Source organism: Somniosus microcephalus, chromosome 6 (assembly GCF_052327205.1).
Source record: "Somniosus microcephalus isolate GS21.2 chromosome 6, FLI_Smic_1.0, whole genome shotgun sequence".
Classification (NCBI taxonomy): domain Eukaryota; kingdom Metazoa; phylum Chordata; class Chondrichthyes; order Squaliformes; family Somniosidae; genus Somniosus; species Somniosus microcephalus.
The window spans coordinates 282,188,782-282,216,087 of record NC_140992.1 but is presented as its reverse complement, the minus strand read 5'-3'; the positions used below and the strand labels follow the sequence as shown (position 1 = coordinate 282,216,087).

Sequence of the window (27,306 nt, the reverse complement as noted above, 5' to 3'; positions counted from 1 at the left end):
AAAATTCAATCCCTTCACACTAACCAGGTGTCAGCCATTTCGCCTCTGAGTCAGAAGGTTGTGGGTTCAAATCCCACTCCAGAGACTTCAGCACATAATCTGACATCAGTACATTACTGAGGGAGGACTGCACTGTCAGAGGGTCAGTGCTGAGGGAGTGCTGCACTGTCGGAGGGTCAGTGCTGAGGGAGTGCTGCACTGTCGGAGGTGCAGTACCGAGGGAGTGCTGCACTGTCGGAGGGGCAGTGCCGAGGGAGCGCCGCACTGTCGGAGGGGCAGTACTGAGGGAGTGCGGTCTTTCAGATGAGATGTTAGACCGAGGCCCCACCTGCCCCCTCAGGTGGAAGGAAAAGATCCACTGGCATTTCGAAGACAAGAGCTCTCCCGGTGTCCTGGGGCCAATATTCATCCCTCAACCAACATCACTAACAGATTATCTGGTCATTTATCTCAATACTGTTTGTGGGATCTTGCTCTGCGCAAATTGGCTGCCGAGTGTCCTACATTACAACAGAGACTACACTTCAAAAGTACTTCATTGGCTGTAAAGTGCTTTGGGACATCCTGAAGTCGTGAAAGGTGTTGGGTACATGTGCATCACAGAAAGTTAGCTGCAAAGTAAATGAAACCTCAGCATACACTTCATATGAGCGCCAGTTCAAACTGTCACAGGACAGACGGTGGAGAGCACCAGTTCAAACTGTCACACCCCTTAGGGTAGGTAGTGGTACAGTTCTGGTTAGTGGTCACTGTGGTGTATGTAACCTGTACCACCTTAAGAGAACTACCTTAAGAAGATGGACTACTTTCTCTTGCTACTGTATATTGTAGTACCGGTGGTGACCACACCGGTATATAAGCTCTGTGTAGTAATTTGTAAAGCAGTTCAGCCCTGACCTTCAAGTAGTAAAGACCTGTTTAAGTTTTTCCTGTTGTCTGTGTCCAGTTATTTAAAATAAGTATATCTGGAACACACAGACTCAACAGTGGCGACGAGTCGATCTTACCCAGCGGCAATTGCATCCAAGGCAGCTTCGTCCCCAGAACGGGCGTCAAGAAGAGGCATCCGCCCTCATCATCCTGCTGAGCACCGCATTCGCACGGGAGGCATCGAGAACCCGGGTTGGAATTGCTGACCACGAAGTCCACCATCAGCGACAGGCAGTGATCATCCTTCTTCCACGGCGGTGGGTAAGCCGATCTAGCGACACGGGCAGAAAGTCGGCCGCGTTGTCAGTGGAGGGGGGGGCGAGACCGGAGGAAAAAGGGCCGAGAACTCGACCGCAGCCGGTGTAAAGGGCCGGGCTGCAATCGGAATAGACACGCAGCAAGAAAGGAAGCGCTAATACCCACGAGGACAGCGGGGAGTAAAAACAGCAGCGTCGGGGGAAATTAAGGACCGCTGGGAGGCGAGAACAGCAACAGCGCGGTAATCACCATTGTAGCCAGCGGGGGAAGAAGCCAAGCGCGGGAAGCCGCCATTTTAGTTGGCGCAGGAAGAAAACAAGCGCGGGAAAAGCCGCCAAGCGCGGGAAGCCGCCATTTTGGAAAAAAAATAAAATAAAATACTTAAAGAAACTTACAAGGATGCCTAAAAACGGTAACATCACTGCTTTTGATAGCGATGTCGAAGATTGGGCCACTTATGTGGAGCGTATTGAAGTTTATTGTACAGCAAATGAGATACCGGCTGAAAAGAAAGCACTAACCCTATTAAACTCGATGGGTGCGAAGACGTACGGGTTATTAAGGCACCTTGTAACACCAGATAAACCGGCGGATAAGACTTTCGCGAATATTGTTACTATCCTGCAAGAACATTTAAACCCCACGCCGCTGCGGATAGCGGAACGATTTAAATTTTACAGAAGAACGCAGCTGAAAGAGGAAAGCAACGCTGAATTCTTAATTGAACTGCGCAAGCTATCAAAGTACTGTCAGTTTGGTACAGGACTAGCAGATGCTCTGAGAGATAAGTTCGTGTGTGGACTATTAAAAGGAACTCAGGAGCGACTGCTAGAGGAAAAGGACCTTACGCTAGATAAAGCTGTCACCATTGCAGCATCGCACGAGGCGGCAGCACGAGGCACCGCGGAAATGCAGCTAAGGCCATTGGAACTCAGCACCAATCAAATGGCATTGGGTGCAGTAAAGTGCTATCGTTGCGGAAGGACAATGCACGATCAGAACCAGTGCTGGTTCAAAGATCAAGAATGCAGAAAATGCGGCAGACTCGGTCACATAGCGAAAGTATGCCGGTCAGGAAAGAAGACCAGCAACAAAAAAGTCACCACAGAAGAAGTACAAAAAAGTACACAAGGTGACAGAGAACAGTTCGGATGAACAGAAGACAGATTCAGACTCCAGCAGTAAGGAACTGGGTTGTCTAAGAATACATAATGTGGGTAACACAGCAGACCACCAAACTATTTGGGTTACACTCCAGATAGCAGGAGTCCAAGTGAAGATGGAATTGGACACGGGATCGGCATTGACGGTCATGAATAAGCAAGATTACAAAAGGTTATTCTCACACATTCCCCTAAGGGATACGGAGATTGTATTAAAAACATACACGGGGCAAAGAGTGTACCCCATCGGAAAGATAAAAGTAAAGGTGGTCCACAAGGGTAAAGAAAGCAAAGGAATGGACTTGTATGTGTTACCTGAGGGAGGTCCACCACTACTGGGACAGGAATGGATCAGGAGAATAAATATGGACTGGCATTCCTTAAAAGCACTAACTGTAGATTCCGGTAAAAAGGACGATGTCAAACCTAAACGACTGTCCAGAATATTGGACGATGCTAAGGAGGTGTTCCAACAGGGACTGGGAACACTGAAAGGAATTACGGCAAACATCAAGGTTGAAGAACATGCAAACCTGAAATTTTTCAAAGCCAGACCTGTACCTTATGCGATACGACCTGCTGTGGAAGCTGAGCTGGAAGGGCTAGAACGTTCAGGAGTACTGTCAAAGGTGGACTGGAGCGAATGGGCCACGCCCATTGTTCCCGTCATGAAGCGTTCATTGAGCAACAAGCCGGGGGAACCGGGGAAGGTTCGCATCTGTGGCGATTTCAAGATCACTGTTAATCCGGTTCTTCACATGGTGCAATATCCGCTTCCGCGGATTGAGGATATCTTCGCTTCGTTGTCTGGCGGGAAACACTTCACCAAGATAGACCTGGCGCAGGCGTATTTACAGATGGAAGTTGATGAAGCGTCACGCCAGTATCTCACGATCAACACGCATAAGGGCTTATATCGGTATAATAGACTGGTTTTTGGAGTGGCATCGGCTCCAGCGATTTGGCAAAGGGCCATGGAGCAGGTATTACAGGGAATTCCTGGCACACAATGCTATCTGGACGACATTCTTATTACAGGAGATGATGATGAGGAACACCTTGCTAATTTGGAACAGGTGCTCACCGGATTGAAAGAGTATGGACTTCGAGTTAATCGCCAGAAATGCGAGTTCTTTCAGAAGCGAATCTCGTACTGTGGTCACGTCATTGACCAGGAGGGGCTTCACAAGTCACCTGACAAGATCGAAGCTGTTGTGAAGGCTCCCGCTCCGGAAAATGTATCCCAGTTGAGGTCGTTCCTCGGGTTGATTAACTATTACCATAAGTTTTTGCCAAATTTATCCACGGTGTTACATCCGCTGAACACTCTTTTACAAAAGGGAGTGCCATGGAAGTGGAGCGAGGACTGTAAGCAGGCTTTTCACAAAAGCAAGGCATTGATCACCTCTAAGGAAGTGTTGGCTCACTTTAACCCAACGCTGCCTATTCGTTTAGCTTGTGATGCTTCTCCATATGGTATTGGGGCAGTGCTATCACATAAGTTGCCAAATGGCTTGGAAAGACCAGTCGCGTTCGCATCCAGATCATTGACCTCCGCTGAGCGCAACTATGCTCAGATAGGGAGGCTCTCAGCCTCGTGTGGGGAGTAAAAAAATGTAATCATTACCTGCAAGGCCAAAAATTTACGCTGCTGACAGACCACCAGTCGTTGGTTTCCATTTTTAACCCTAAGAAGGGTGTTTCGGTGATGACAGCGCAGAGGCTCCAGAGATGGTCCCTTTTCCTAGGGGCACATCAATATGAGATCGAATTCAAAGGTACAAAGCAACATGGTAATGCTGATGGGCTGTCGCGCCTGCCACTACCTACAACGGAAGAGGCACCGACAGTTGACCCTGTTGAGTTATTTCACTCGACCATCATCGAATGTTTGCCAGTCACTAATGCGAGTATTGAGAGAGAGACCAGGAACGACCCGACACTGTCTCGGGTCTACGAATTGACAGTGAAGGGATGGCCAGCACATGGCGAACCACTGTTACCGGCATTCTCAGCCAGACGAGAACAGCTGTCCGTTTGTCAAGGAACATTGATGTATGGAACAAGGGTGATTATTCCTCCTAAATTAAGGGAGAGGGTTCTAAAGGAACTGCATGAAGGTCATCTGGGGGGAGTCAAGATGAAAAGCCTTGCTAGGGCTTATGTGTGGTGGCCAGGTATCGACAAACAAATAGAGGATCTGACTAAAAGCTGCTCAGGGTGCCCAAAAGTTCAAAATGCACCTCCGATTGCACCGCTGCATCCATGGGAATGGCCTTCAACCCCATGGCAGCGTGTACATATCGACTTTGCAGGTCCATTCATGGATTCCATGTTTTTGATAGCGGTAGACGCACATTCTAAATGGCCAGAAGTGATTAAGATGGCGACCACTACCTCGGAAAAGACGATCGCAGTTCTAAGAACCATATTTGCAAGAAATGGATTGCCAGAACAGATATGTTCAGACAACGGACCGCAGTTCGTGTCAGAAGAATTCCAGAAATTCATGAAGAAGAATGGGGTGAAACACTATACATCTGCCCCATATCATCCGGCTACAAATGGGTTGGCCGAGAGATTTGTACAAATGTTCAAAAAGGCGATAAAGGCCATGAGCGAAGACCATATTCCACTACAACACAAGGTGGACAATTTCCTAATGGCATATCGAAACGCCACACATGCAGTGACAAATCAAAGTCCTGCCATGATGTTTTATAACAGGAGGTTGCGGTCCAGGTTGGATTTGTTAAAACCAAATGTGCATAGGGAAGTCGAAAACAAACAGTTCCAGCATGTAAATAACAAGACCACTCGGAGTTTCGAAATAGGACAACCAGTGTTAGCCCGGGACTATAAGAATGAGAAATGGCAATCTGGAACAATTCGTGCCAGACAAGGACCCCTGATGTACACGGTAGAGATTGGTGAAAACGTAATACGACGTCATGCTGACCAACTTGTAGAATCGAGAACAAGGGTCGAACCCATGGCTACGGCAGAGACACCAGTGGAAGAAATTATTGAACCTGTAGCATCTACCTCAAACGCGAACGTACATGAGGATGTTCAATCCATAAGAGATCAATTAGAGGAGTCACCCCAGCAACCAGAATCAGAGACCCCTGAAAGGCGTTATCCAACTCGGATCAGGAGGCCTCCTCAGAGGACTGAATCTTTGAACAGTTGCATGAAAGTTGTATATATGTTATCCGTGTTATTTTTAAATTGGGGTGTACACTGTTAAGCTAAAAAGGGAGGAATTGTGGTGTATGTAACCTGTACCACTTTAAGAGAACTACCTTAAGAAGATGGACTACTTTCTCTTGCTACTGTATATTGTAGTACCGGTGGTGACCACACCGGTATATAAGCTCTGTGTAGTAATTTGTAAAGCAGTTCAGCCCTAACCTTCAAGTAGTAAAGACCTGTTTAAGTTTTTCCTGTTGTCTGTGTCCAGTTATTTAAAATAAGTATATCTGGAACACACAGACTCAACAGTCACGGACAGGAGGATGTGACTGCAAGTCAGGCAGGTAAGAGGACCCCAGGTGCAATCCTGGAGGGGCCTCGGCCTTTGCCCTTATCCAACAGGTATGAGGTTTTTGCTGCCTGTGTTGATGTGGGCAAACTCTGGTAGCGGACAGTATAGTCAAGGGAATAGACACTGTTCTCTGCAGCTGCAACTGGAAGTTCCGAAGGCTGTGTTGCCTGCCCGGTGCCAGTGTTAAGGATATCTCCTTGCAGCTGAAGAAGAACTTGGAGTGGGAGGGGGAGGATCTAGTTGTCGTGGTCCACGTAGGAACCAACGACATAGGTAGAACTAGGAATGAGGTTCTGCTGAGAATTTGAGGAGCTAGGGTCCAAATTAAAATGCAGAACCTCAAAGGTAATAATATCTGGATTGTTACCTGAGCCATGCTCAAACTGGCAAAGGGACAAGCAAATCAGAGTTAAATGCATGGCTCAAAGAGTGGTGTGAAAGGAAGGAGTTTAGATTCATGGGGCACTGGCATCAGTACTGGGGAAAGAGGGAGCTGTTCAGTTTGGACAGGCTCCACTTAAACCGGGCTGGGACCAGTGTCCTGGCGAATCGAATAACTAGGGCTGTATATTGGGCTTTAAACTAAATTTGATATTGCCTAATGGCACTGCTCTTGATGAGGAGGTGGGGGGGGGGGGGGGGGGGGGGGGAAGAAGGGGTGGTGCAGAGCCTCGCACGTTTTTTTTAAAATTCATTCACGGGATGTGGCCACGCCGGCAAGGCCAGCATTTATTGCCCATCCCTAATTGCCCCTTGAGAAGGTGGTGGTGAACCGCTGCAGTCCGTGTGGTGATATTTCTTTAAGCAGTTTGGTTCAACTGGCCATTTCAGAGGGCAGTTAAGAGTTAACCACATTGCTGTGGGTCTGGAGTCACATATAGGCCAGACCGGGTAAGGACGGCAGATTTCCTTCCCTAAAGGACATTAGTGAACCAGATGGGTTTTTACAACAGTCTGGCAGTTTCATGGTTACTGATACTGGCTTTTTATTCCAGATTTATTTAAATAACTGAATTTAAATTTCCACAGCTGCTGTGGTGGGATTATGAACTCATGTCTCTGGATCATTAGTCCAGGCCTCTGGATTACTAGTCCAGTAACATAAGGGAGCCAAGGGTTATGGGGAGTGGGCAGGGAAGTGGAGTTGAGACCAAGATCAGATCAGCCATGATCTTATTGAATGGTGGAGCAGGCTCGAGGGGCCAAATGACCGACTCCTGCGCCTACGTCTTATGTTAAAAAGGGGAGGCCGGGGGGGGGGGGGGGGGGGGGCGAAGAAAGAGAGGGGTCAGGTGAGAGAAAATTTAGAAATCTAAAAAGAGAAAAGTCAAAGCAATGGAGCAGCGTAGCAATTTGGGTAAAAAATCAGTGTGATGGGGGGGGGGGGGAATGGACGGAGAGTTTAACGGTAATAGTGCATTAGCGAATAAGGTGAAAGCAGGGAATAATGATAAAAAAAAATTAAATTAAAGGCTCTTTATTTGAATGCACAAAGCATTCGTAACAAGATAGACAAATTAGTGGTACAAATAGAGATAAATGGCTTTGATCTAATAGCCATTAGAGAGACTTGGTTGCAAGGTGACCAAGGTTGGGAACTAAACATTCCAGGGTACCTGACGTTTCGAAAAGACAGGCAGAATGGAAAAGATGGGGGGTAGTCCTGATAATAAAGGATGACATAACGACAGCAGCGAGAAAGAATCTTGGCTCGGAAGATCAGGAAGTAGAATCAGTATGGGTGGAGATAAGAAATAACATGGGGCAGAAATCACTGGTGGGAGTAGTTTATAGACCCCCAAACAGTAGCCATACCGTTGGACAGAGTATCAATCAACAAATAATAGGAGCTTGTAACAAAGGTAATACAATAATCTTGGGGGATTTTAATCTTCATATAGACTGGGCAAATCAAATTGACAAAGGTAGTCTGGAGGACGAATTCATGGAATGCATTGAGAGTTTCCTAGAACAGTACAACAGGGAACAGGCTATTTTAGATCTTGTATTGTGTAATGAGACATGGTTAATTAGTGATCTCCTAGTAAGGGATTCTCTGGGAAAGAGTGGTCATAATATGAAATTTCACATTGAGTTTGTGAGAGAAAAACTTAAATCCGAAACGAAAGTCTTAAACTTAAATAAAGCCAATTACATAGGTATGAGGGGCAAGCTGGCGAAGATAGATTGTGAAATTAGATTAAAAGGTATGACGGTAGATAAGCAGTGGCAGACATTTAAAGAAATATTCCAAAATTCTCAACGAATATACATTCCACTGAGACATAAAAACTCCACGGGAAAAGTGATCCATCCGTGGCTAACTAAAGAAGTTAAGAATAGTATTAGATTAAAAGAAGAGGCTTATAATGTTGCGAAGAATAGTAGTAAGCCTGAGAATTGGGAGAGCTTTAGAAACCAGCAAAGGATGACCCAAAAATTGATAGAAAGGGCAAAAATAGAATATGAGAATATAAAAATAGATTAAGAGCCTCTAGAAGTATGTAAAAAGAGTAGCAGCAAAAGTACGGATTGGTTCCTTAGAGGCTGAGACAGGTGAAATTATAATGGAGAATAAGGAATTGGCAAAGACTTTAAACAAATATTTTGTATCTGTCTTCACAGTAGAAGACACAAAAAGTATACCAAAAATAGCAGGGAACCAAGGGGCTAATAAGAGTGAAGAACTTGCAAGTAATTAATATCAGTAGAGAAAAAGTACTTGAGAAACGAATGGGACTAATAGCCGACAAATCCCCTGGACCTGGTGGCCTACTTCCGAGGGTTCTAAAAGAGGTGGCTGCAGAAATAGTGGATGCATTGGTTGTGATCGGCTGCCCGTGTCCTAACTCGCACCAAGTCCTGTTCGCCCATCACCCCTGTGCTCGCTGACCTACATTGGCTCCCAGTTAAGCAACGCCTCGATTTGAAAATTCTCATCCTTGTTTTCAAATCCCTCCATGGCCTCGCCCCTATCTCTGTAATCTCCTTCAGCCCCACAAACCCCCCTCCACCCCCGAGATATCTGCGCTCCCCTAATTGTGCCCTCTTGAACATCCCTTATTATAATTGCTCAACCTTTGGTGGCTGTGCCTTCTGTTGCCTAGGCCCTAAACTCTGGAATTCCCTGCCTAAACCTTTCCGCCTCATTACCTCTCTTTCCTCCTTTAAGACGCTCCTTAAAACCTACCTCTGACCAAGCTTTTGGTTACCTGCTCTAATTTATCCTAATGTGGATCAGTGTCAAATTTTTAGTCTCAATACTCCTGTGCAGCGCCTTCAGATGTTTTACTACGTTAAAGGCGCTATATAAATACAAGTTGTTGTTGTTGATCTTCCAAAATTCCCATGATTCTAGAATGGTCCCAGTGAATTGGAAGGTAGCAAATGAACCCCACTATTCAAGAAAGGAGGGAGAAGAGAAAATGGGGAACTACAGGCCAGTTAGCCTGACATCAGGAAAATGCTGGAATCCATTATCAAGGAAGTGGTACCAGGACACTTAGACTATCATAGTATGATTAGGCAGAGTCAACATGGTTTTATTAAAGGGAAATCGTGTTTAACAAATTTATTAGAGTTTTTGAGGATGTAACTACCAGGGTAGATAAAGGGGAACCAGTGGATGTAGTATATTTGGATTTCCTAAAGGCATTCGATAAGGTGCCACATAAAAGGTTGCTACGCAAGATAAGGGTTCATGGGGTTGGGGATAATATATTAGCATGGATAGAGGATTGGTTAACAGACAGAAAACAGAGAGTAGGGATAAACGGGTCATTCTCGGGTTGGCAGGCTGTAACTAGTGGGGTGCCACAAGGATCAGTGCTTGGGCCTCAGCTATTTACAATCTATATTAATGACTTAGACGAAGGGGCTGAGTGCAATGTATCCAAGTTTGCTGAAGATACAAAGCTAGGTGGGAAAGTAAGCTGCGAGGAGGACACAAAGAGACTTCAAAGGGATATAGGCAGGTTAAGTGAGTGGGCAATAAGGTGGCAGATGGAATATAATGTGGGGAAATGTGAGGTTATTCAATTTGGTAGGATGAATAGAAAAACAGAATAATTTTTAAATGGTGAGAAACTATTAAATGTTGGTGCCGAGAAAGATTTAGGTGTCCTCGTCCAAGAAACACAAAGTTAGCATGCAGGTACAGCAAGCATTTAGGAAGGCAAATGGCATGTTGGCCAAAATTGCAAGGGGTTGGAGTACAAGAGTAAGGAAGTCTTACTACAATTGTACAGGGCTTTGGTGAGACCACAGCTGGAGTACTGTTTTGGTCTCCTTATGAAAGGAACTCCATACTTGCCTTGGAGGCAGTGCAACAAAGGTTCACTAGATTGATTCCTGGGATGAGAGGATTGTCCTATGAGGAGAGATTGTGTAGAATGGGCCGATACTCTCTGAAGTTTAGAAGAATGAGGTGATCTCATTGAAACATACAGGATACTGAGGGGGATTGACAGGGTAGATGCCGAGAGGTTGTTTCCATTGGCTGGAGAGTCTACAAGTAGGGGTCATAGGGGGTCAGCCATTTAGGACTGAGATCAGGAGGAATTTCTTTACTCAGAGGGTTGTGAATCTTTGGAATTCTCTACCCCAAAGGATGCTGAGTCATTGAGTATATTCAAGGCTGAGACAGATAGATTTTTGGACTCTAGGAATCAAGGGACATGGGGATCAGGCAGGAAAGTGGTGTTGAAGTAAGAGATCAGCAATGATCTTACTGAATGGCAGAGCAGGCTCAAGGGGCCAAATGGTCAACTCCTGCTCCTAATTTTTATTCTATGTTCTTTCTATGACATGCCTGATATCAGGAATTACTTCCATTCACCTCTATATCTTCTCAAGGGCAACAATATTCTTCCTGGGATAAGGTGACATAAACTGCTTTAGATTAATATGACCATCATATTATGCAGCAGTAATACAATAACTTTAGATTCGTATTTAAGCCTATGCTAACCAACCCAGTACCTTGTTAGCCTTTTGGCTGCAGCCGTGCACTGTGCTGATGCTTTGAATGATTTGTCAGTCCACAGTTTGGCTCCTTACACCCACACTAATCATTCTACCTTTGTCTACATGGAACTGCGTTTGCCATTTACTAGCCGTTTCCCAAAATATCAGAATCTGGATAAACTGTTTCTCAGTTTACTCCCTTCATTTTCATTTGCAAATCTGGAGATTTTCAAGTCATTTCTAACAGACCCCAAGACCCCGCATGTTACCCCTTCCAGCTTCATAGTTCTGAGATACACACACTGAAATAAAATTGCTTTCAATACAATACTGAAGTGTATGAACGGACCTGATCTTGCTGAACAATTTGAAGTGTTTCACTGCAAGAGCCAGACTTCTCTGGAGAGAAAGTGTAAGTGGGGAGAGAGCACGAGTGTGAGCCAGGGGGGGGAAAGAGGTGTAGAGAGAGAATGGGCCCCGGGGGGGGGGGGGGGGGGGGGGGAGAAAGAGAGAGAGAGACGGAGAGCACGTGAGGCGGAGAGAGGGAGAGTGAAACAGAAGACACACCCTACATTGGACACATAAAACAAAAGCCAAGTGTGTACTGCTTGCCAAAGGATAAACTCATTTATCTTTGGGAGGAATTTTTGATGTGTTTAATATCAGCCGATTGTAGTTATAAGAGGTCCAGACGCACTACCTGACTTTCGTGTGCATCCACCCTGACTACAAAACACGCCTCAGTTACAATGAAAAACAAACTGCAAAGATGCAAATCAAAAAGGACGGTGGGTGAGAGAAACAGCTGATATCAGAGAGCCACACCATGGCAAGCTGCTGTCTGACCACAGTCTGTGTGATCTGTCTGTGGCCAGGATAGTTTGTACTAAGTCACAGATATTTATCTACATCAGTCATGCACACAAACACGCCAGCAACAAATATGCTCAGTCTCCAGTGTCGGCCCTGCACAGGAAACACACACTAATTTTCCTTCCAAATCTACTTTCCGGTGAATTAAATACCCAAACTTGGCACGGGGAGGTGGAATTGAGAGCTCCACACTACCACTAATAACCCCAGCGACCATTCATATCTCAGGAATGCACTTCAGCAGGATGTGCATAATTACAGGATGAAAGCCTCAAATACACATTTACAAAGTCTTCAACTGGGATACTTTTCAGGGGCACGTACTAGCGTAGAATGTGCTGGAGGAAGCTCGGCTTTCAGATACTACTGCACTACAAATAACTTGGGGAGAAACGATTAAATACATAGAGGGTACAACACGGAAACAGGCCATTCAGGCCCAACCAGTCTGTATCGGCATTGACCTACCCTGCAAGCAAATAGTTCGAATCATTTACCCTGTACCCACATCCCTTCAACCCCTTTCCTCATCCACATATTTAATCTAATCTTTAATGTTGACACAGTTTCTACTTCAACCACTGACCTGGGAAAGAAGGTAATGTGCATGGTAAATGAAAGAGATCCGAGGGTCCTGATTGACAATAAGTGGAAGCGATCACAACAATGCTAGGCGGCAGTGAGTAAAGCAAATCAGATGTTATTTCAGCTGATTAATCAATGACCTTTCCTCCATCACAAGGTCGGAAGTGGGGTGTTCGCTGATGATTACAGAGCGCTCAGATCCATTCACAACTCCTCAGATAATGACACAAAGGCAAAATACTGCGGATGCTGGAAATCTGAAATAAAAACAGAAAATGCTGGAAATACTCAGCAGGCCAGGCAGCATCTGTGGAGAAACAGTCAACGTTTCAGGTCGATGACCCTTCGGCAGTTCTGACGTTAACTCTGTTTCTCTCTCCACAGATGCTGCCTGACCCCGGCTGAGTATTTCCAGCATTTTCTGTTTTCCTCAGATAATGAAGCAGGCCATGCCCGCTTGCAAGACCTGGACAACATTCAGGCTTGGGCTGATAAGTGGCAAGTAACATTTGTGCCAGACTGGAGGATGGTAGACAGTGGTGTTCCCCAAGGGTCAGTGCTGGGGCCACTGCTTTTTTTGATATATATAAATGACCTGGATATTAGAATACAGAGTAGAATTTCTAAATTTGCCAATGACACCAAACTTGGGGGTTTGGCAAACGTGATATCAATCAACTGCAACAGGACATAGAAAGGCTAACAGAATGGGCAGATGGAATTTAATACAGAGAAGTGTGAGGTGATGCATTGTGGCAGAAGGAACAGGGAGAGGCAATGTACACTTAATGGTACAGTTTTAAACAGTGTGCAGGGACAGAGGGACCTGGGAGTTAATGTGCATCGGTCCCTGAAGGTGGCAGGACATATTGAGAGAGTGGTTAACAAAGCATATGGGATCTTGGGCTTCATAAATAGAGGTATTGAGTACAAAAGTAGAGAAGTTATGCTGAACCTTTATAAAGCACTGGTTAGGCCACAACTGGAGTATTGCGTCCAGTTCTGGTCACCACACTTTAGGAAGGATGTGAAGGCCCTTGAGCGGGTGCAGAGGAGATTTACCAGAATGGTTCCGGGGATGGGGGATCTTAGCTACAAGGACCAGTTGGAGAAGCTGGATTTGTTTTCATTAGAGCAAAGGAGGTTGAAGGATGATTTGATAGAGGTGTACAAGATTATGATGGGTTTGGATAGGCTAAACGGGGAAGGCTGTTCCCACTAGATGATGGTACAAGGACTACGGGACACAGATTTACGGTTTTGGGCAAGGGGGGATGTGAGGAAAATTTTTTTTTACCCAGCGAGTGGCGATGACCTGGAATTCGCTGCCGACAGAAGTGGTGGAAGCGGAGACACTCAATGTTTTCAAGGGTAGACTGGATAGGCACTTGAGGGAAATAAACTTGCAGGGCAACGGGGATAGAGCGGGGGAATGGGACTGACTGGATTGCTCTAGAGAGCCAGCATGGATTCGACGGACCGAATGGCCTCCTTCTGTGCCGTTATGACCCTATGACAAGTGCCAGGCAACGACTATCACCAGCAAGCGAAGAATCCAACCACCGCCCCTTGACATTCAACAGCATTACCATCGCCAAATCCCCCACCATCAACATCCTGGGGGGGGGGGGGTCACCATTGACCAGAAACTTAACTGGAACAGCCACATAAATACTGTGGTTACAAGAGCAGGTCAGAGGCTGAGTATTCTGTGACGAGTGTCTCTCCCCCTGACTCCCCAAAGCCCTTCCACCAACTACAAGGCACAAGTCAGGAGTGTGATGGAATACTCTCCACTTGCCTGGATGAGTGCAGCTCCAACAACACTCAAGAAGCTCAACACCATCCAGGACAAAGCAGCCCGTTTGATTGGCACCCCATCCACCACCTTAAACATTCACTCCCTCTACCACCGGCGTACCGTGGCTGCAGTGTGTACCATCTACAAGGAGCACTGCAGCAACTCGCCAAGTCTTTGGCAACACCTCCCAAACCCGCGACCTCTACCACCTAGAAGGGCAAGGGCAACAGGCGCATGGGAACACCACCACCTCAGAGTTCCCCTCCAAGTCACACACCATCCTGACTTGGAAATATATCGCCGTTCCTTCATCGCTGCTAGGTCAAAATCCCAGAACTCCCTCCTTAACAGCACTGTGGGGGTACCTTCACAACATGGACTGCAGCGGTTCAAGGTGGTGGCTCACCACCACCTTCTCATGGGCAATTAGGGATGGGCAATTAATGCTGTCCTTGCCAGAGGTGCCCACATCCCATGAATGAATAAAAAGAAAGTTGGAATGTATTAAAAGGTGAGCTGAAATAGTGAGGTAATCCTGACACTTCAGCAATCATTGGTGTGACCACACTTCGAACCCTGTGTACAGTTCTGGTCGCCACAGTACAGAAAGGACATTGCAGCCAGTGAAAGGATACAGAAGAGAGCAACCCGAATGATTGAGGGGATGGAGGGATTGGATTACGAGGAGCAATTATGTAAATTGGCTGTGTCCTCACTGGAAAATAAATGGTGGAGGTGATATGATTGCTGTTTTGGGGATTGTAAAGGGACTATATAATGTCGACCATGACAAGCTGTTTCACCTTGCGCAGAACAGCAGACCCAGAGGACATGGCCTGCGCTTGAAGTGGGTAAATTCAAAATATTTTGTGGAAACATTATTTCAGAGAGCGAGTGGTCCATCTATGGAACAGGCTCCCTGGACAGACAGTGGGAGCAGTTAGTGTCGATTCATTCAAATCCAAATTAGATAGATTTCTTTCAGGAAAATAACATTTTGGGATCTAGTATCTGAAGAATAGCCTTGAGAACGAGTTCATAGTGTGTATTCGGGATGGTTTCTTAGAACAGTATGTTGTGGAACCAACCAGGGAGCAGGCTATTTTAGATCTGATAATGTGTAATGAGACGGGATTAATTAATGATCTCATAGTAAAGGATCCTCTAGGGAAGAGTGATCACAGCATGATGGAATTTCACATTCAGTTTGAGGGGGAGAAACTTGGGTCTAAAACTAGTGTCTTAAATTTAAATAAAGGCAATTAAAAAGGTATGACGACAGAGTTAGCTGAAGTGGACAGGGAAAATAGGTTAAAGGGTAAGACGGTAGATAAGCAGTGGCAGACATTAAAGGAGATATTTCATAACTCTCAGCAAAGGTATATTCCAGTGAGAAGGAAAGATTCTACGAGAAGGATGAATTATCCATGGCTAACGAAGGAAATTAAGGATGGAATCATAGAAACATAGAGATAGGAACAGGAGTAGGCCATTCGGCCCTTCGAGCCTGCTCCGCCATTCAATGAGATCATGGCTGATCTTCGTCTGAGATCATAGCTGATCTTACCAGTTCAGTACCCCGTCCCCGCCTTTTCTCCGTAACCCTTAATCCCCTTAGCCTTCAGAAATATATCCAATTCTCTCTTGAAAATATTTATTGAATTAGCCTTCACAGCCCTCTGTGGCAGGGAATTCCACAGGCTCACCACTCTTTGAGTGAAGAAATTCTTCCTCATCTCTGTTTTAAATGATTTGCCCGCTATTTTTAGACTGTGGCCCCTGGTTCTGTGCTCCCCGGCCATTGGAAACATTCTCTCTGAATTCAGCCTGTCCAGGCCTGCCATAATTTTATATGTTTCGATGAGATCCCCTCTCAATCTTCTAAACTCCAGTGAGTACAAGCCCAAACTATTTAATCTCTCTTCGTAGGTCATTCCCGCCATTCCAGGTATCAGCCTGGTGAATCGCCGTTGCACTCTTTCCATGGCAAGAACATCCTTCCGCAGATGGGGCGACCAAAACTGTACACAATACTCCAGATGCGGTCTCACCAGCACCTTGTACAGCTGTAGTAAGGTATCCCTATTCCTATACTCGAACCCCCTTGATATGAAGGCCAACATACCATTTGCCTTCTTAATCGCCTGTTGCACCTGCATGCTCTCCTTCAGTGACTGGTGCACAAGAACACCCAGGTCCCTCTGCACTTCCCCATCTCCCAATCTATTGCCATTTAGATAATAATCTACCCTCCTGTTTTTACCCCCAAAGTGGATAACCTCGCATTTATCCACATTATAGTGCATCTGCCACGTATCCGCCCATTCCCCCAACCTGTCCAAATCGCACTGTAGCCTCCTGACATCCTCATCAGAGCCCACCCCTCCTCCTAGTTTAGTGTCGTCAGCGAATTTGGAAATATTGCATCCAATTCCCTGATCCAGATCATTTATATATATTGTGAACAGCTGGGGTCCCAGGACAGATCCTTGCGGCACCCCGCTGGTCACTGCCTGCCACTCCGAAAACGAGCCGTTTATTCCAACTCTCTGTTTTCTATCCGCCAGCCAGTTCTCTATCCACGTTAATACTTTGCCCCCAATCCCATGAGCCTTAATTTTGCATGATAATCTTTTGTGTGGAACCTTATCGAAGGCTTTCTGGAAGTCAAGGTACACCACATCCACTGGCTCTCCCCCATCTATTTTACCAGTTACTTCCTCAAAAAATTCCAGCAGATTAGTCAAACACAATTTACCCTTTGTAAATCCATGTTGACTCTGTCCGATCCCTTCCCCATTTGTCAAGTGCTCCGCTATTTTATCCTTAATAATGGACTCTAGCATTTTGCCCACAACCGATGTAAGGCTTACTGGTCTATAATTCCCTGCTTTCTCTCTACCCCCCTTTTTAAATATTGGGGTAACATTAGCTACCCTCCAATCCACGGGTACTGTTCCCGAGTCAATGGAGTTCCGGAAGATGATCCTTAGAGCATCTGCTATCTCCAGGGCCACCTCCTTAAGTACCCTAGGATGTAGTTTATCAGGCCCCGGGGATTTGTCGGCCTTCAGTCCCCTCAACTTACCCAACACCATATCCCTAGAGATACTAATTTCTGTCAGCTCCTCCCTCTCATTAGTCCCTATGTTTGCCGATATTCCTGGGAGGTTATTTGTGTCCTCCTTTGTGAATACAGAACCAAAGTATGAGTTTAATTGGTCTGCCATTTCCTTATTCTCCATTATATATTCTCCCGAATCGGACTGCAAGGGACCGACTTGGGATTTTACCAGTCTTTTCCTCCTGATATACCGATAAAAGCTTTTGCAGTCTGTCTTTATGTTTGCTGCAAGTTTACTTTCGTATTCTATTTTCCCCTTCCTGATTAATCCCTTTGTCCTCTTTTGCTGTATCCTGTACTGCCCCCAATCTTCCGGTCTGGTGCTTTTTGTTGCCAGTTGATATGCCCTTTTTTTTGATTTTATGCTGTCCCTAATTTCCCTCGTTATCCACGGTTGAGTCACCCTTTTAGGTTTATTTTTATGCCAAACCGGTATAAACATGTTCTGGAATTCTTCCATTCTATCTTTGAACGCTTGCCATTGTCTATCCACTGTCAATCCCCCCAGAAACACCACCCAATCAATCTTACCCAATTCCCGTCTCATACCCTCGTAATTCCCTTTATTTAAGTTCTGGACCTTAGTCTCTGATTCAATTTCCTCACTCTCCATCTCGACTGAGAGCTCGATCATATTATGATCGCTCTGACCCAAGGGGCCTCGTACAAGAAGATTGCTGATAAGTCCCTTCTCATTGCACAATACCCAGTCTAAAATGGCCTGATCTCGAGTCGGCTCCTCGACATATTGGTCCAGATAGCCGTCCCGAAAACATTCCAGGAATTCCTCCTCCTCAGAATTTTTACTAATTTGGGTAGTCCAATCAATATGTAAATTAAAGTCACCCATGATGACAGCTGTGCTCTTATCGCACGCTTCTCTAATTTCCCTTTTTATGCCTTCCCTCACCTCCATATTACTATTTGGAGGCCTATATATCACACCCACTAACGTTTTCCTCCCCTTGCTATTTCTCATTTCTACCCATACAGATTCCGTTTCATCCGAGTTAATATCCTTCCTTTCCATTGCATTAATCCCCTCCCCTACCTTTTTGCCGATCCTTCCTAAATATTGTATATCCCTGGATGTTAAGTTCCCAGCCTTGCCCACCCTGCAGCCACGTTTCTGTAATCCCAATCAAATCATACTTGTTTACCTCTATTTCCACAACTAATTCATCCACCTTGTTCCTAATGCTTCTAGCATTAAGATACAAAGCCTTCAGGCTTGCTTTTTTCACACTCTCATTATGAATTAGTTTGGCCCTTTGTGTTTCTCTCCTTTGCTTATTGCTTCTCACCTTTCTACCATCTATTTCTGACTTCATATGACTTCCCTCTTTTCCACTACCTAGGTTCCCATCCCCCTGCCAAATTAGTTTAAATCCTCCCGAACCGCCCTAGAAAATATTACCCCGAGGACATCGGCTCCCTCACAGTTCAGGTGTAGACCGTCCCCTTGGTACAGGTCACTCCTCCCCAAGAACTGGTTCCAATGCCTCAAGAATTTAAATTGAAAGAAAAAGCATACAATGTTACTAAGATTAGTGGTAGGCCAGAGGATTGGGAAATTTTTAGAAACCAGCAAAGCATGACTAAAAAGAGGGAGAAGATAGATGAGAGTAAACTAGCAAGAAATATATAAAAAAAAGACAGCAAGAGCTTCTACGGGTATATAAAAAGGAAGAGAGTAGCTAAAGTAAACATTGGTCCCTTAGAGGATGAGACTGGGGAATTAATACTGGGTAACAGCAAAATGGCAGAGACTTTGAACAAATATTTTGCATCGGTCTTCATGGTAGAAGACACTAAAAGCATCCCAATAATAGTAGATAATCAAGGGGCAAAAGGGAGGGAGGAACTTAAAATAATCACTATCACTAGAGAAAAAGTACTTGGCAAACTAAAGGCTTACAAATCCCCTGGACCTGATGGCCTGCATCCTAGGGTCTTAAAAGAAGTGGCTGCAGAGATAGTGGACGCATTGGTTGTAATCTACCAAAATTCCCTGGATTCTAGAAAGGTCCCAGCAGATTGGAAAACCGCAAATGTAACTCCCCTATTCAAGAAAGGAGAGAGACAGAAAGCAGGAAACTATAGGCCAGTTAGCCTAACATCTGTCATTGGGAAAATGCTGGAATCCATTATTAAGGAATGAGTAGCAGGACATTTAGAAAATCATAATAAAACCATGTTCACTCTGCTTGATTGTGAGAGGGAAATCGTGTTTGACAAATTTACTAGAGTTCTTTGAGGATGTAACGAGCAGGGTGGATAAAGGGGAACCGGTAGATTTCCAGAAGGCATTTGATAAGGTGCCACATAAAAGGTTACTGCACAAGAGCTCACGGGGTTGGGGGTAATATATTAGCATGGATAGAGGATTGGCTAACTAACAGAAAACAGAGAGTCGGGATAAATGGGTAATTTTCCGGTTGGCAAACTGTAACTAGTGGGGTGCCACAGGGATCAGTGCTGGGGCCTCAGCTGTTTACAATCTATATTAATGACTTGGATGAAGGGACCGAGTGTACTGTAGCCAAATTTGCTGAAGATACAAAGACAGGTGGGAAAGCAAGTTGTGGGGAGGATACAAAGAGTCTGCAAAGGGATATAGATAGGCTCAGTGAGTGGGCAAAAATTTGGCAGATGGAGTATAATGTGGGAAAATGTGAGGTTATCCACTTTGTTAGGAAGAATAAGAAAGCAAAATATTATTTAAATGGAGAGATTACAGAATGCTGTGGTACAGAGGGATCTGGGGTTCCTCGTACATGAAACAAAAAGTTAGCATGCAGATACATTAGGAAGGCAAATGGGATGCTGGCCTTTATTGCAAGGGGGATGGAGTATAAAAGTAGGGAAGTCTTGCAACAACTGTACAGGGCGTTGGTGAGACCACACCTGGATGCAAAATTAAGGCTCATGGGATTGGGGGCAAAGTATTAACGTGGATAGAGAACTGGCTGGCAGATAGAAAACAGAGAGTTGGAATAAACGGCTCGTTTTCGGAGTGGCAGGCAGTGACCAGCGGGGTGCCGCAAGGATCTGTCCTGGGACCCCAGCTGTTCACAATATATATAAATGATCTGGATCAGGGAATTGGATGCAATATTTCCAAATTCGCTGACGACACTAAACTAGGAGGAGGGGTGGGCTCTGATGAGGATGTCAGGAGGCTACAGTGCGATTTGGACAGGTTGGGGGAATGGGCGGATACGTGGCAGATGCACTATAATGTGGATAAATGCGAGGTTATCCACTTTGGGGGTAAAAACAGGAGGGTAATTATCTAAATGGCAATAGATTGGGAGATGGGGAAGTGCAGAGGGACCTGGGTGTTCTTGTGCACCAGTCACTGAAGGAGAGCATGCAGGTGCAACAGGCGATTAAGAAGGCAAATGGTATGTTGGCCTTCATATCAAGGGGGTTCGAGTATAGGAATAGGGATACCTTACTACAGCTGTACAAGGTGCTGGTGAGACCGCATCTGGAGTATTGTGTACAGTTTTGGTCGCCCCATCTGCGGAAGGATGTTCTTGCCATGGAAAGAGTGCAACGGCGATTCACCAGGCTGATACCTGGAATGGCGGGAATGACCTACGAAGAGAGATTAAATAGTTTGGGCTTGTACTCACTGGAGTTTAGAAGATTGAGAGGGGATCTCATCGAAACATATAAAATTATGGCAGGCCTGGACAGGCTGAATTCAGAGAGAATGTTTCCAATGGCCGGGGAGCACAGAACCAGGGGCCACAGTCTAAAAATAGCGGGCAAATCATTTAAAACAGAGATGAGGAAGAATTTCTTCACTCAAAGAGTGGTGAGCCTGTGGAATTCCCTGCCACAGAGGGCTGTGAAGGCTAATTCAATAAATATTTTCAAGAGAGAATTGGATATATTTCTGAAGGCTAAGGGGATTAAGGGTTACGGAGAAAAGGCGGGGACGGGGTACTGAACTGGTAAGATCAGCTATGATCTCAGACTAAGATCAGCCATGATCTCATTGAATGGCGGAGCAGGCTCGAAGGGCCGAATGGCCTACTCCTGTTCCTATCTCTATGTATCTATGTATGTACTGCGTACAGTTTTGGTCTCCTTATTAAAGGAGGGATATACTTGCATTGGAGGCAGTTCAGAGAAGATTCACTCGGTTGATTCCTGAGTTAAAGGGGTTGTCTTATGAGGAAAGGTTGAGCAGGTTGGGCCTATACTCATTGGAGTTTAGAAGAATGAGAGGTGATCTTATTGAAACATGTAAGATTCTGAGGGGGCTCAACAGGGTAGATGCGGAGAGGATGTTTCCCCTCATGGGGGAATCTAGAACTAGGGGGCATAGTTTCAGAATAAGGGGTCGCCCATTTAAAACAGAGATGAGGAGGAATTTCTTCTAAGAGGGTCGAGAAACTTTGGAATTCTCTACCCCAGAGAGCTGTGGAGGCGGAGTCATTGAATATATTCAAGGTGGAGATAAGACAGATTTTTGAAAAACTGGGGAGTCAAGGGTTATGGGGAGCGGGCAGGAAAGTGGAGTTGAGGCCAAGATCAGATCAGCCATGATCTTATTGAATGGCGGAGCAGGCTCGAGGGGCCGAATGGCCGACTCCTGTTGCTATTTCTTATGTTCTTATAATTTGAGACATGACGTGTGGCGAGTGTAGCGAGCTCGGGAGGAACATGTGACTTTAGACCTATGGTTCCCATAGCTCTCCACCACTGGGGGTTTCCTGGCCTCACGTCTGGGTCTGTTATAGACTCATTGATAGAGATTGATCACTGTGATTGGTCAACAACTCTATTATTGTATCATGTGACTACCAGGATGGTAGGAGGAACACTTGATGGACCATGGTCATTTTTTGTCCAGCAAATCCTCCTCTTATGAATTCCACAGCCTCACAATTCTCTGTGTGAAGAAGTTTCCCCTGCCCTCGTCAGAACTGGAAAAAGCGACGAAGGGTCACAGACCTGAAATGTTAACTCTGTTTCTCTCCACAGATGCCACCTGACCTGCTTAGTGCTTCCAGCATTTTCTGTTGTTGTTTCAGATTTCCAGCATCCACAATATTTTGCTATTGTAATCAAAAAGGCTAATGGAATGTTGGCCTTTAACTCAAGGGAGCTTGAATACAAAGGGCAGGAAGTGATACTTCAGTTGTACAGAGCCTTGGTTAGGCCGAGGGTTGCGAAGGGGTGGAAAGTTTCCGGTAAATTTCCGGAAATTTTCCACGGGAAGTTTAGCTTGGGAATTTTGCCCAAAAAAGCACATGCTAGCATAATTTTTTTTTTGTATTTCTTTCATTTTTTTTCCCTACAGGTCCTCTCTTAAAATTACTAACAGATGGAATCTTAATTATTAAGGAATTTCTTAATCAATATATGTTTATCTTGTTACTTGGCTTGTTTTAATAATTACAAGTTTTGTGTGTGACTGCGAACAAGTGTGTCCTGATTGGGTGGATGAGCGATTAGCTCCCTCTATTGGTGATGTAGCGTCGTGCATGCACAGGTCATGCTTCCATCACATGGAGCATCAGGAAAAATTTACTCACCCTGTTGCAATCGAGCTGATCGACCGCAGTTCGACACAGGCGAATGCCCTTTATTTCTCTGCATAGAACAATGCCACGTTTACCATCGGATGTGTGGAAGCATTTTACCCCAGGCATTAAAGATGGAACGACTGTGTACATGTGCAAACACTGTACAAAGCCATATGTAAAGAATGCCACAAAGATGTAGCAGCATTTATCCAAATGCAACAACTTCACTCAAAGCTCACAGCAGTCAGCCCAGAGTTCCTCTGCTTCCATTCAAGAAGATGATGGTTCACATTCAGCATCAGGCTCCTTATCATCAGCAACTCCTGGCCCACTTGGAAGGTTCTTTGATACAATGGATAACCATAGCCAGAAGAATGCAGATGAGTGCCTTGCTCGAGCTGTATATGCGACAGGCTCACCCCTCATGCTCACAGCCAATGTGTACTGGAAGAGATTTTTCAATGTTATTCGCCCTGCATACTGTCCTCCCACCAGACATGCTTTGTCTACTTATTTGCTGGAGGCTGAGTATAACAGAGTCCAAGGAAAGTTCAAAGAAATGATAGAGATGGCATACTGTGTTGCAGTTATCTCAGATGGGTGGTCAAATGTACGAGGGGAGGGCCATCATAAACTACATCGTCTCCACTCCTCTCCCAGTGTTCTGCAAGAGCACAGGCACGAAGGACAACAGACACATACATTGCTGATGAGCTGAAAGCGGTCATCAATGATCTTGGATCACAAAAGGTCTTTGCAGTAGTTACTGACAATGCTGCGAATATGAAGGCTGCTTGGGCTCAAGTGGAGGAGGCCTACCCTCATATTACGTCTATTGGGTGCGCAGCTCATGGGCTCAACCTACTCCTCAAGGACATCATGGGTTTGAGAACCATGGAAACACTGTACAAGAGAGCCAAGCAAGTTGTTAAGTATGTCAGGGGAAAACAGGTAGTTGCAGCAACCAACAACTCCAAGCAAACGACAAAGAACAAGAACACCACACTGAAGCTGCCCAGCAACACTAGATGGGGTGGCGTTGTCATAATGTACAACAGCCTTCTGGAGGGTAAGGAGTCGCTGCAAGAAATGGCAATATCCCAGTCTGGGGATATGGAAACCACCATCAAGAAAATACTAAATAACAGAAAATGCTGGAAAAACTCAGCAGGCCAGGCAACATCCGTGGAGAGAAAATAGTTGTCAACGTTTTGGGTCAAACCCTTTGTTCCCCTCTCATTCTTCTAAACTCCAGCGAATATAAGCCCAATCGACCCAATCGCCTCTTCATACGTCATTCCTGCCATCCCAGGAATCAGTCTGGTGAATCTTCGCGGCACTCCCTCCATGGCAAGAACATCCTTCCTCAGATAAGGCGACCAAAACTGCACACAATACTCAAGGTGTGGTCTCACCAAGGCCCTGTACAACTGCAGCAAGACAACCTTGCTCCTGTAGTCAAATCCTCTCGTTATGAAGGCCAACATACCATTTGCCTTCTTAACCGCCTGCCGCACCTGCATGCTTACCTTCAGCGACTGGTGCACAAGGACACCCAGGTCTCGTTGCACTTCCCCTTTTCCCAATCTATTGCCGTTCAGATAATAATCTGTCTTCCTGTTTTTGCCACCAAAGTGGATAACCTCGCATTTATTCACATTATACTGCATCTGCCCAATCACCCAACCTGTCCAAATCATACTGGAGTTTCTCTGCATCCTCCTCACAGCACACACGCCCTCCCAGCTTTGTGTCGTCTGCAAACTTGGAGATATTACATCTAGTTCCCTCGTCTAGATCATTAATATATATTGTGAATAGCTGGGGTCCTAGCACCGATCCCTGCGGTACCCCACTAGTCACTGCCTGCCACTCGGAAAAAGACCCGTTTATTCCAACTCTCTGCTTCCTGTCTGCCAACCAGTTCTCTATCCAAGTCAGTACCTTACCCCCAATCCCATGTGCTTTAACTTTGCACGCCAATCTCCTACGCGGGACCTTATCGAAAGCCTTCTGAAAGTCCAAATACACCACATCCACTGGTTCTCCCTTATCTATTCACAGAAATCACAGAAATCACAGAAACCACACAGTGCAGATAGAGGCCATTTCGGCCCATCGAGCCTGCACCGACACATATCCCACCCGATCCCCGTAACCCCTATACCAACACATATCCCACCCTATCCCCGTAACCCCACATATTTTAATTCCCCCTAACACTAAGGGTCAATTTATCATAGCCAATCAACCTAACCTGCACATCTTTGGACTGTGGGAGGAAACCGGAGCACCCGGAGGAAACCCACGCAAACACGGGGAGAATGTGCAAACTCCACACAGACAGTCACCCGAGGCCGGATTCGAACCCGGGTCCCTGGCGCTGTGAGGCAACAGTGCTAACCACTATGCCACCGTGCTGCATCTATTCTATATACTAGTTACATCCTCAAAAAATTCCAGTAGATTAGTCAAGCATGATTTACCTTTTGTAAATCCATGTTGACTTTGTCCGATCCTGTCAGTTTTCCAAGTGCTCTGCTATTACATCTTTTATAATAGACTCTAGCATTTTCCCCACTACCGATGTCAGGCTTATATAATTTCCCGTTTTCTCTCTACCACCTTTTTTAAATAGTGGGGTTACATTAGCTACCCTCCAAACCACGGGAACTATTCCAGAGTCTATAGAATTTTGGAGGATGATCAGCAATGCATCTACTATTTCTAGGGCCACTTCCTTAAGTACCCCAAGATGTAGCTCATCAGGCTCTGGGGATTTATCGGCCTTCAATGCCGTCAATTTCCCTAACACCATTTCCCTACAAATACTGATTTCATTCAATTCCTCCCTCTCATCAGACCCTATGTCCCCCGACATCTCTGGAAGGTTATTTATGTCCTCCTTTGTGAAGACAGAACCAAAGTATGTATTTAACTGGGCTGCCATTTCTTTGTTCCCCATTATAAATTCCCCTGATTCTGACTGCAAGGGACCTACGCTTGACTTCACCAATCTTTTTCTCTTCACATATCTATAGAAGCTTTTTACAGTCAGTTTTTATGTTCCCCGCAAGCTTACTCTCATATTCTATTTTCCCCCTCTTAATTAATCCCTTTGTCCTCCTTTGCTGAATCCTAAACTACTCCCAATCCTCAGGTTTGCTGCTTTTTCTGGCCAATTTATATGTCCTCTCCTTGGATCTTATGCTATCCCTAATTTCCCTTGTTAGCCACGGTTGAGTCACCTTTTTTGTTTTATTTTTATGCCAAACAGGGATGAACAAATTCTGTAGTTTATCCATGCGATCTTTGAATGTTTGCCATTGCCTATCCACCGTCAACCCTTTAAGTAACGTTCCCCAATCCATCCTAGCCAACTCACGCCTCATACTATCGTAGTTTCCTTTATTTAAATTCAGGACCCTCGTCTCCGAGTCAACTACTTCACTCTCCATCTTAATGGGGAATTCTATCATATTATGATCGCTCCTCCCCAAGGGGCCTCGCACAACAAGATTGCTAATTAATCCTCTCTCATTACATAATACCCAGTCTAAGATGGCCTGATCTCTGGTTAGTTCCTCGACAAGGCTGGGGGGTCAATTGAAAATTTCAAAACGAAGATTGATAGATTTTTGTTGGGTAAGGGTATTAAGGGTTTCAGAACCAAGGCAGGTAAATGGAGTTAAGATACAGATCAGCCATGATCTAATTGAACGGCAGAACAGGCTCGAGGAGCTGAATGGCCTCCTCCTGTTCCTATGTAGAACAGGCAAAATGCACTAGGTATAACCCGTTACCAGAACAGGCAAAATGCTGGAAAAGCCCTTTTGTCTGCTGTGCAATTCTGGCATTTTTCTGAAGTCAGAATCCAACCATTCCCAGTTTTCTCACCTCAGCTTGTATGGCTATTTAATGGCTGCCAGAATCTTGGGATTGGTATCCTTGTCCTTTTGGGATGCAATTCCTAGCCTGGAACACAGACACTCGCTGGAGTTTGTGCCCAATCGAGTGCGTGCGTCAGTCTGCACCTGATGGCCATGCAGCAAGTGGTATCCTCACACTGAGAACATTAACAAATATCGAGTTGTAGATGAGGAGCTCAGCAGACTACACAAAGTAAAAGGCTTCCATCGCACTTTGTTTATTCCTCGAAGCCGGGCGACAGAGTTTGCCCCGACTGAAATTCAACAATAATCATAGCTTGACTTCCTCTCTCAGGAAGAACCTGATCACAAGATCGAACGCAAAAAATAGCTTTCACTGAGTTGGGTTTTATTCATGTATTGCTCCCAAGGAGTGTCGCCTCTCAGTCTGACCCTGGTGGGAGTATTCCTTGAAGCGGCTAGCCAGAACTGAAAGGAACAATGATAAGTGAAGCAGGGCACCAGCACCAAGGTCTGTCTGAATAAAACAAGTCCCGTTGCTGCTGGAAACCTGCTCAAGGAAATTAGATTATGTAATCACACTAAATTCTCACCTTCCAGCAAACACTCTCTCGACTTATGGGA

General features: G+C 45.4%; 1 protein-coding gene across 2 annotated transcripts in view; it reads right to left on the bottom strand.

The window, feature by feature from the left end:
- Positions 1-27,306, bottom strand: part of sntb2 (syntrophin, beta 2) — a 58,178-nt gene that overhangs the window by 29,648 nt on the left and 1,224 nt on the right. The gene's annotated exons all lie outside the window — the stretch shown is intronic.